This window comes from Polyodon spathula, chromosome 8 (assembly GCF_017654505.1).
Source record: "Polyodon spathula isolate WHYD16114869_AA chromosome 8, ASM1765450v1, whole genome shotgun sequence".
In the NCBI taxonomy this organism is placed as follows: Eukaryota; Metazoa; Chordata; class Actinopteri; order Acipenseriformes; family Polyodontidae; genus Polyodon; species Polyodon spathula.
Genome location: NC_054541.1, coordinates 3,823,915 through 3,835,018, shown reverse-complemented (window position 1 = coordinate 3,835,018; position 11,104 = coordinate 3,823,915). Strand labels below are relative to the sequence as shown.

Here is an 11,104-nt window from a genome sequence, read left to right as displayed (position 1 = left end):
TTTGTGACTGGTTTGTAAATGTCCTGTATTGCACTATACTCTTGCCAGTTCTATTGCTTTTTCACTGGCTTGTGTGGTCCACTAATCACATTAAGCAGCAGGCTATATAGGGAAATGCATTTACCAAAGATTTCACTGCATTCGGACCACCTTCCTGCAGTAACCATGCCATGTAATACCTCATTTCACCAGGCACAATATAGTGTAGCACTAATCCTGGGCTACCTCATGTTAGTTTAGGTAACAGTTCTTGGTGCTAGTCTGAATTCAAGATGCCAAAAGAACATGCAATGCTGACCAAACAGGATATTATGAGTGCACTAATGAACACGCCACAGTATGCCTGCTTATTGATTCTGTTAGAGCCCCTTCTGTGTACTTTGCAGTGACAAGCAGGGTAAACTATCCCCCAAGGGGAGGCAGTGTAGACGTACTGCCAACATAAGGAAGCACTTTAGACGATAGCTTACTGATCAAGAATATTTAGCAGCTATCGGTAAGATCAAGTAGAAACTGGTTCTACTTTTATAACTTGGATCGAGTGCTTTTGGTTTGAATTGATACCAACATGTAGGGTTGATTTACATGCCACCTTATTTACAGTGAAGCCTTTAAGGCCAGTCAAGCTAAATTATTGAGATTTAGCAGGCTTTAGGACATTTATGGCTTTTTCTTTATGCTAGTCTTGTTTTCTTTCATGTAGATTATCAGTTTTAGTTTCTAATAGTCAACAGAAGGAAGTCCAGACGAGCAAGGTGTAGTGCTGCAGACACATGAACTCTGCTGTGAGGGTCTTGTAGACGATTGCGATGAAACTTGCAGAGGGTGTCAGAATCGAGTTGTATGGAGGCATATTGTCAGACAAACACTGCTCCATGTTACTGGTGGGGTGTGTCCCACCATGCATGTTTAATGCAGGGCTGTAATTGTAATAGACTCAGGTTTTTACTCTAACTAGGGACTATACATGCTGATAGTTGTTGGGAGAAGTTTAACATTTTGGCATGCAAGCCACTTATTTTTTATCCATACATCAATTAAACAAATCCATTTTAAACTCTACCTTTTTACTGTAGTTAATCTTTTTTTTTTTTTTTTTTAAATACAATTTATTTTACAATGTTTTAAGTCTGGAGAACAAATCCCAAGAACTGAGTGAAATGCCAAGAAATCGAGTTGTCCTTGCTGAACAATGAGCATCTCATACAGCTGGTAAATACTTATCTAAACAGTTGGTATAAAACACTAAACAGTCTGGTGTAGATCCGAGTTCAGAATTTTCTTTATCTGGTGTGGTTCAACATGTTAGTAGTCCATGTGTGTCTGTTGCTTTAAAATGTATTCTGTTGATTTATTTCCTCTTGAACCTTAAAACAAAAATGAGGGATTTAAATAGTCACAGAAGCATAAGCAGCATTTTATACAAAATTCTCTGAAATACAAACTAACTGAAGATCAGACAACATTGCATTTCAGTTACATTAAAGTGATGTTAAATAGTGAAATTCTACATCACGAGAAAGATATGGATTTAGAGAAGGGCAAATAAAACCAGTCTATCAAGAATGAAATGTTTTCTGCTTGGGTCACATTTTGTAAAGTATTTCCTTCAGTTGTTTTTGATGCATAAGCCAGGTGCGATTGAGAACGGCGCCAGGATATTTAGCTGATTTTCTTGGCTTGTTTAACATTGAATGCAGGCTTTTTTTTATTTAACTATTAAAATTTATAAAACACTACCGATTTAAAATTCCAATGACTACTTCCTACAGCTAGTCCTGTACTGTAACGCTGTGTCAGTAGTGAGTAATGAATATAGCTCTTCATGAAACATGTCAAATAGGACAGAATAAAAGCATCTTTTTAGTGACGATAAATTTTTAAAAAAGTACTATAATTTGGAATTCTCACTCTAATATATATATATATATTTGGGGGGGGATAGGTAGTATGCGTCCCCCTCTGCGGTCTCGACAGCAGGAGGAAACCGGAAGTCGGCCATCTTGGGGGAAGTGCGTTGGCTGCAAGGGCTAAATGAAGCTTTCTTTAAATTACCGTATATATGTCTATAAATAGGTCTTTCACATCAGCTTTTCTACTCTCCTTAAATGCAACTGAATAATCCTTTCGTGTATCCCAATCACAACTGAGAAACACGTTAGTAGTAAAATTAGTTTAAGCATGTTTTTTTTTTCTTCTGTGAAACCACTAAATGGCTTTTAAATCGTAAGTCAACAACTTCATTGAAATGCCGAAGCGATTCATCTTTATTAATTTAAATACAGTTACTCGTCATGATGATTGCAATGTGTCCATCTGAACAAGGTTTAGTTCTGTATTTTTTTTTTTTCTATATGATCTGTTCAACACTCACACTTAATGTAGTTTTCCAACAGTTGCTTGTTTTTGCAGTTTCTCTTGTTCCCTTATTTAATATATCAAACATACATTGCAACACAAACTGCATTTATGGTGAACAATCAATAAACATTATAATGGACCAGTAGAATGGGAGTGGGGGGGTGGTGGTGCAGGAGCAGAGTGGGAGCGGGGACCCTCACCATTACCCTCCGGGGAGGGGGGGTGCAGGAGCAGTAGAATGGGAGCGGAGCCGGTGCATTTTTCCATGCATTAGCCCTGGTGGCTAGTGGATGGAAAAGTTTGTTTCAAGGCCTGTAACAGTAACACAGCAATGCAATTATGAGCATTTCCTTGAAGCCCGCTGACTTACTTGGCTTGGGATTTGAAACGGCCTCCCTTTGTGCTGGCAGCCCCAGTCTCTTCTTATCTTCAAAAGAGGGGCTGTGGAGTATGGGGGGGGGGGGAACGAGGAACGACATTGAGAACAGAGTGTGGGTATGAACGGGCTTAGTGTACTGTAACTATTAAACACTCAATCGTAATTACACATGTGACTACAAAGTAATATTCACAGTTACTGTAAATGTCAAGTCATGATTCTATGCATTTATAGAAGTATCCAGTAAAGTTAATTAAGCTGCTTGAACAACTCCTTATAAAAATATTCAGACAGTCTCAGCTGAATGAATTGCCTATCTGCAAAGCAGATTGTTGGGCAAGTAAAACACACTATTAGATCTACACTCAGTGAGCTTTATTTTTAGAGAAATTGCCAGGTTTTATAAAAGAATTACAGGTATTTATTTTTTTCACCTAAAATCCGTTCCACTCAAGTAAATAATATTTACACAGAAAACTGGGAAATAAAACAAAACAACCTGGGTGAAAACCACTGCAGATAATTAAACCCAGGTAAATTCCTGGGATACTTCATATATTGTAACTGCTTCTAAACACTGCTGGAGTGTGTGCTGCTGATGTACATACCCTGCACGATACTGCTTGAGGGCCCGCTTGCTGATGTTGGTCAGCTCCTTATCAAACACAGACTTCTTCATCCCAGACTAGCCTCTCTTCAGTTTACCTGCGAGAGCAAAACAGCAGCATGTTCCATGAGCAGCGCCCCCCGGAGCAGGGTATAGGGAGCGCGAGTGACGGGTGAGCGATGAGCAGAGTTAGCTGAAATCCTGCTTTAACTCCCATGCATTGAAACTTACTTTCTGGCTAGTAGTTCATATTCTCACGCACACTTTTTTCTGTCGCTTGTTGGCTTTTTAAAAAGCCATACTCCTGTACTAGGGATGCAATGGCCATGATTTACCCAAACCTAACCAAAACTTGCCTAAAGTTCCAGACAGAACCCAAACCGAAGCAGAATGTCAGTACTTTCAGGAGCTCATTACACACTGCTGCATGTAGACCATGCAGCCACTGGAGCTCACAAATGTTGTCCCAGATTTTTAACAGTACAGCAATTATACTGCTTTCTTTTATTGAACATGGTTAAACGGAGAAGTTTGTTTTACGTGAAGTGACAGCATGTAAACATTGAAACTGCATTCTTTTCTATTGTCTGGCCCATTCTGCTAAGAGAACATACTGTTTTAGACCCATAATCTGCACTATAGGTCTAAAACACTGATCCATCTAAACCGATTGGTTGATACCAGATGTCCATTGGCTAATAGAGGGTATCGGATCAGTTCTAGTGTACTTCTGTGTTTTCTGATTGGGTGTTTAAAGCTGTGGTGTTTAATGATGGGTACCCCTCAACATCATCCTTCCCAGGACGCCCCCTCAATACCCACCCTTGGCCACTCGGGCATGGCGCGGGCTCGCTTGGGTTTGCGCCCCCTCTTAGCTGCTCGGTCAGCGTACATCTGAGACTTGAGCATTTCAAACTGGGCCCGGTCTTCCGCCTGGGAGAGGGAGACAACATTGACATCACTTCTAATACAACCAGCATCTCATTTACAATGCATTCTTCCCTACTTTACAAGGGGCTGGGAGGTAGGTAGTGTGAGCTAGTGGTTAGAGCAGAGGGACTAAGAAGGAGGGAAAGTGTGGGCTCGTGGTTAACGCTGAATAACTTGGTATAGAATGAGGGAGGGAAACAGTGTGGCCAAGTAGTTAGAGCTGTGTACTGGGTAGGGAAGGAGACAGGGTAGTGTGACCTAGTGGTAGAACAGGGACTGGGAGAGAGGGAAATACTGAGGCCTAGTGTTTAGGGCTGAGCAACTGGGAGGTAAGCAGTCAGGCCTAGTATTTAGGGCTGAGCGACTGGGAGGTAAGCAGTGAGGCCTAGTATTTAGGGCTGAGCGACTGGGAGGTAAGCAGTGAGGCCCAGCGATGGCAGTTGAAGAAATGAGAGGGAGGGAGAGTAGTGTTATCTCATGGTTAAAGCCACCATTAGTCTGCCAGACAGAAGCACCAGCACCCTTCACGTGGCTTAAATACTCAAAGTATCCGAATTATTAGAATAGTTTAGCCTGACTGGCCTTAGAAAGGCCATATAAAACACAGTCCCCTACACACTAGGATCAACACTGGAACCAAACCCATGTGATTACAGAAGTAGAAGCAGTTCCTACTTTATCATCTTTCCGACACCTGGTAAAAACAGAACATGGGATTTGCATGTTAATGTTTTTTTTACAGGGATGGCAATAATTTAAGGGTTCTATCTAATTAAACCATCCTATACATTTCATATTTGCAGTTTTGAAAGACTTTTCTTTTTCATTTAAAACAGATAGCTGAAGACGGTTCTGTTTGCATGCCTTATTTTAGTCTTGCACAGTAACAGACTACCTGAAAAGACACTGAGCTATCGCTAAGCTAGCATGGTCTCAGATATTATTTTTAAACAGAATACACAACTGACACGACTAGAAAGCAGTCATCAAGGACCCAAACCTGCTCCCTGCCTCTCACCGTTTTCACACCGTCGATATCCAGACCTCTGGCTGCCACGTCTGTGGCCACGAGAATGTCGATCTGTTCATCTTTGAATCGCCTGGGGAAGAAACAATTTACCTACAATGTGAAGTACAATGTTTCTTTACATTCGTCTTTCTACAGTACAAGGCTGGCTAGTCTATCAGCACTGAAGCCTGGATGTGTGTGTGTGTGTGGGGGGGGGGGGGCTGGGGTACGTGAGTGACTCGAGTCACTGATTCTGGGACAGGTTGCCATGGAGCTCCCCCACCTTCGACCCCATCAGCCCCAGCAGGATGTGCATGTGGCGGGCTTGCTTCTTGGTCTGAGTGGAGAGCATCACATGATCAGGGAAGGTGCGGGTGAGCAAAGCTGGGGAGGAACAGAGATGTTGGTGCATGCCAAATGGGGTCAATGACAAATTAATCACACGTCTAACGCATCCTCAGCAACCGCAAACAGGAAAGCAGAAGTAGTATTCATCTGGCCTAACCCTGCTGCTGCTTAGCTCACTGACAGCTGAGCAGATCACAATCCAAGAAGAGGTGCTGACCAGACCCGACCTTTCTGGGATCAAATCACAATGAAGAAGGAGTACTGACCAGACCTGACCTTTCTGAGATCAGATCATAATGATGAAAAAGTACTGACCAGACCTGATCTTTCTGAGATCAAATCACAATGACGAAGGAGTACTGACCACACCTTTCTGAGATCAGATCACAAAGCAGCCATGCCCCTTACCCGAGACAATGGCCTTGTGATCCCCCTCTCGGGCCGGCCTGACCCGCACAAACTCCTGTCGGAGGTACGGCGCCACGTCGGTGTTACTGTTCATAAAGATCCGCACCGGCTGCTTCAGCGACACCGAGGCCAGGTCTTTAACCTGCAGTGGTGAGGAGAGAGGGAAGAAGCGAGAGCCAGTAGCACAGGGCTTTACTTCCAAACCATTCAATAGCAGCAACTAACTTTGCAGGGCTGTTTATAGTAATCCGCAGTAAAACAGACAAGACAGGCTGGGATTAAATGTGAATCTTGCAGAATCTTTAATAGATAAATAAATATACAGAGAATATACACCCTGAACATTCCTGATGTGCTGTAGTTACTCCACAAAGGAGGAAGTACAACAAAAATATTCACTCACCACCAGATCTCTCGACACAATGGTTATTGCAAATGTTGTGCTGAAATGGCTTTTACGTTCTCTGTACTTATGTTCTCATGGCTGCAGCATGTCTTCCAGCTACAGTTGCAGAGAATTGCAAAGAGGTGGCAAACCTACAGAGACGTAGCTGCAACCATGGCACTAAAACAGGGTGGTACCATCAGAGGAAGGGGTGGTGACATCGTAACAACTGCAGCAGTATCAAGAAAAAAGAAAAAAAGGCAGGCGCATTATTTAGAAAACGTCTGACGGAAATGAAATAATTGTTTTTTGTTTTGGGAGGATAAAGCAAGGTTCTGGTGAATGGCGTAATATTTCCGAGTACTCGGGCCCCCCTCACCTCTTCACTCATGGTGGCGGAGTACAGCATGGTCTGTCTTTGGTGGGCACAGAGTCGGATGATCTCTTTCATCTGCTCCTCGAAATACTCATCCAGCATCCTGCAAAATGACACACGAAACCCAGCTCAGAGGGGACACAGCAGCTAGGACACTATCAGGTGAACAATATATCTTTCAATTCAGGGACACATCACCACTGCACACGAGATTGGACTGACTGACATTTTTATAAAGCCATAACTGTGGTTAATTTTTAATAAGTGAATTTGAACAGTTTTTCAAAATACAGCACCCACTATATATCGCGGGTGCCGGGGTTTAATATAAATGCTCTATATATTGAGGGATGCGATACAGTGAGAGAACAAATAGGCTAACAAATACTGTACAACCACTCCCTCGTTTTATTGGGGTCGTCACGGTCCAATATAAATCCTCTACGCATCCCGCTCATACTGCGGAGGGTAACTTCTTCTCATCAGCTTCAGTCTTCAATTAATTTCATGAGTCTTCCTCTCCTTTCTTTAATGCACAAACCCACTGCATTGAAAGAATCCATTGCCAACACAGGAAGCTTTTTGCTAGGGAGCGAACATCACTGCCCTGTGACTTTTGCTAGTGCACTTCTGCCACAAGTGAATACCTTGTTGGCTAAAATAAAAAACGTTTCAGCATAGATATTTAATTTGCTTTATGTTATTGTGGAATGCGTGTGTACATAACAGTATGATATGAATCCTTTGTATTTAATTGTTTGTGATGTGCAGTATCAAATAAAATTAACAGTAATTGTAAGTGAAATTGCCAAAGTATATTGCAGCAAAGGCATGCACAGTTAGACTGTAAAAATGGGGAGCCAACTCCAGGACCACGACATATCCAAATCCGCAATACAGAGGGGGGCGATATAATGAAGGATGGGTGTAGTTGAAATAGCAGATGCATCTAGAAAACTGTGATTAAAGTCAAAGTCTGAAAGAGGCTGCAAAAAATGTCAGTCAATAGGAAGCAGCTGGTTGGTAAAGACGGGAAAGAATGCATTACAGTATAATCGTACATCTCGAAAAACTACTCACTTCTAAATCTTTTGTAGTTATTTTTGTATTACTTTAGTATAAATACATGTTAATTTGGATTCATATGTTGTTGTTTTTCTGACTTTATGTGAACGAAGACACACATTTGCCCATTTTCCCACTGGAAATAGTGATATTTGAAATATCACTGTCCTGGTCACAAAAGCAAAGTTTGTGGGGAATAATAGCCATTTTCTATACTTTTGAGGCATAAGCAATTAGGAAATAACACTTACTAGTCAGGAACAAAAATTGTGTTACATAGTGTTTTTGATCCTCGATTCTTGCCAGGACCTCTATGAAATGCCTATACAGGGAAGCAGGGTTCCAGGTTGAAAAGCGAACCTCACTCACTTACTAGAGCAGCAGCACGCGATTACGCGGATGGAGCTCTCCCTGGAAATCAGGTGCTGGTCACTGGTGTTGATTGAACTCATTTTCAAAGTGAAACAGCTGGAGAAACAGCTGTGTGGATTGCTGTTCTCCACAGAGTCAAAGAAAAGCAGCAGTCCTCACAAATCCATGCAGCCATTTCTTCATTTGTCTCTCCTGTCATGGCATATCAGCCCGATGGACACCAGTGCCCCTCACCTGATTGTCGGCACTTGATTTCTGTAAAGCGCTCGATTGCAATAATTGGTTCGTGCAGCACTATCCCTTACCCTCTTTTTGAGCTGCGACAGGACATCTGCCATGGCCCAGTCCTCACTGCACAGCCCATCTCGCTCCCCGAACTCAAAATCTGTGTTGAACTCTTCACTGCGGCTTTTCAGCGCCCGCCGCTTCTTACCCAGCATGATCGGCTGCTCCTGGATTGAGAAGAAAACAGAGTTATCTTAGGAGGCGTTCATTCGTGTCATAGCCTTCACTGTCAAGCATGCAGAATCAGGTATTTCAAAGACAGGTGCAGTTAACCCTTTAAACTGAAAAGTTGCAGAGTTCCTGGTTCCTAATCACTGTCTGTATGTGTTTTACCTGTTGTGATGCTGGAATAATAAAAATAAGGTATTTCATGTTTTTACTTTAATGAGGGACATACATGTTTTCCATCTATACTGCAGATTTAGAAAGCTGCTAAATAATACTTCATAATCAATCAAACAAAAAGATCTTCAGTGCAAATTAAGGGAACCAATGATAATGAATTCTATTTAAAAAAAAAAAATGACAGTTAAGGCTTACAAGGTTGTATATCATGAAACCTGTTTTCAACTGTTTTAGACAGGATTAGAAATGTATTCTCATCTTTCAAACCACTGTTTAATCTAAACTACTGTTTAAAAAATGCATGCATGATGAATCGGGCCTTTGAATGAAGTGCGCTGGTTATCACATCACTTGATGCATTTACACTTACAACTCGGACCTGAGCTGGCGTAGAGTCGATCAGATTAAAAGATTCTTATCGTTTACACTTCTGTACAGACCTAACATGACTTTGCCACATATGGATGCAAAAATTTACCATCACTGGAAAATGGAGAAAAACAGAGGAGAGAATTTTCCATCATCATGACTAAGGCATGTTCAATGAATAGAACCTTACCTACTGACTTACATTGTTAGTACATGCAAGCTTGAAGTAGATAATATTGCACTGATAAATGTGGACAGTAAATTGTTGAAAAAAAGGAAACATTTAAATCTGAATTATATTTGACTGTTTTTTTCTATGAAAATGGGCCTTTAAAGTGTCTAAAAGAAAGTCATGACATGTCATAATAAACCTGACACTACCATACGTTATCTTTCGTGTGTGGTTTATGTACAATCCTGCAAAACCATTATTGCAACCTTAATTGCAACAAATAAAAGCCAGTCGCTATTGCTAGTTGATCGTATGTCCTATGACACGGTTTTCCATGTATGTTAACCTCAATACAGACCACAACATTTCTGACAGTCCGCATATGAGAACCGCCCTATTATTTATTTGAACCTCGGATTATTTTTAATTGTTTACAGGGACAAAAAAGTATTTGTATTATTATTATTATTACTAGGACATTCGTGTGTTAAATGTATTGAGCTTGACAATGCTGGTATAACTGACGCCGGTGAAGGCTATTATTTCATACAAAGTGCCTGTCCTGTTTTGATGAAGCTAAGGCAGCTTAACTTAAGATACCTTTCTTCAGGGATGCAGATCGTGGTGACTTACTATTTCATGGTAACAACACTTGTGGAATTCCTTCGTATATCAGCATTAAACATTACAAGGAAAAAACACACACTTTTTTTTTTATGTAACGAAGGTGTCACTACTGTTCACAAATTATGAGATTTTTGTCATTCAGTTTCATGCATGTTCTATGTTGATCATGGTTTTAATCAGTGTCGTTAAATACATACATCTTTTAACGTTACCTATCCTTTTTAATGTTTTGGTCCTACCTGCACAAGCTATTTTCACATTGTTACCAGAAAAAAACACGTATTTTGTTTGGATGTATAGCAGCCATTGCCTTAACATTCTGAACTGTTAATAGTTTTAACAAATGTTTATTTAATTATTATTTTGGAACAAAAATTGGTGCAAACTTAAAACTGCAGCGAAGCCTAATAATTCTGCAATATATTAACCAATGGTCCCGCAAAAAAATACAAGCGCGGAGCAAACCTACCGCCTCGTCATCCGACTCTGAATCAGGCTCCTCCGAAACTGCGTCCTCATCCCGGATAGTTCCGATAAGATCCAAATCAGAAAACATGATGTTTCTGGGCTGTGATACCACCCTCCTCTCTGCTTTTCAGCGCTTCTCTCTGGCTCAGCACAGCTGTCGTCCAGGTCTCAGATTCCACTCGATTCAGTCTACAGACTTGAGGATTCTCTACTTTTCCACAATGCTCGAGTTTCTGCAGCTCACTGACCCGGTTCTGTAGTGGCTCTCGCTTCAGTTCCACATACTTGGAATCCTCTGAGGAAAAACTTTGCATGCTTCTTGCTACACACGTGTGTACAACCATGTTATTCAACTTTGTGCTTATTAACTTAGAATAATGATGTTTTTGTGCAGTAATGTCTTAACACTTCAAAACGAAGGCGGGCAATTTAAACCTACATATAGACTTACAATGCATATAAACATATCTATCTATCTATCTATCTATATCTATATGATATCGATATCCTATATCTATATATATATATATATATATATATATATATATATTATATATAATTATATATATATAGTACCCTCTGGCGACGTCAATCAGGA

At 40.9% G+C, this 11,104-nt stretch overlaps 1 pseudogene; it reads right to left on the bottom strand.

Annotated features, from left to right (window-relative positions):
* Window positions 1-2,727: 2,727 nt before the first annotated feature.
* LOC121320158 lies at window positions 2,728-10,637 on the bottom strand (annotated as a pseudogene).
* Between the last annotated feature and the right edge of the window lie 467 nt (window positions 10,638-11,104).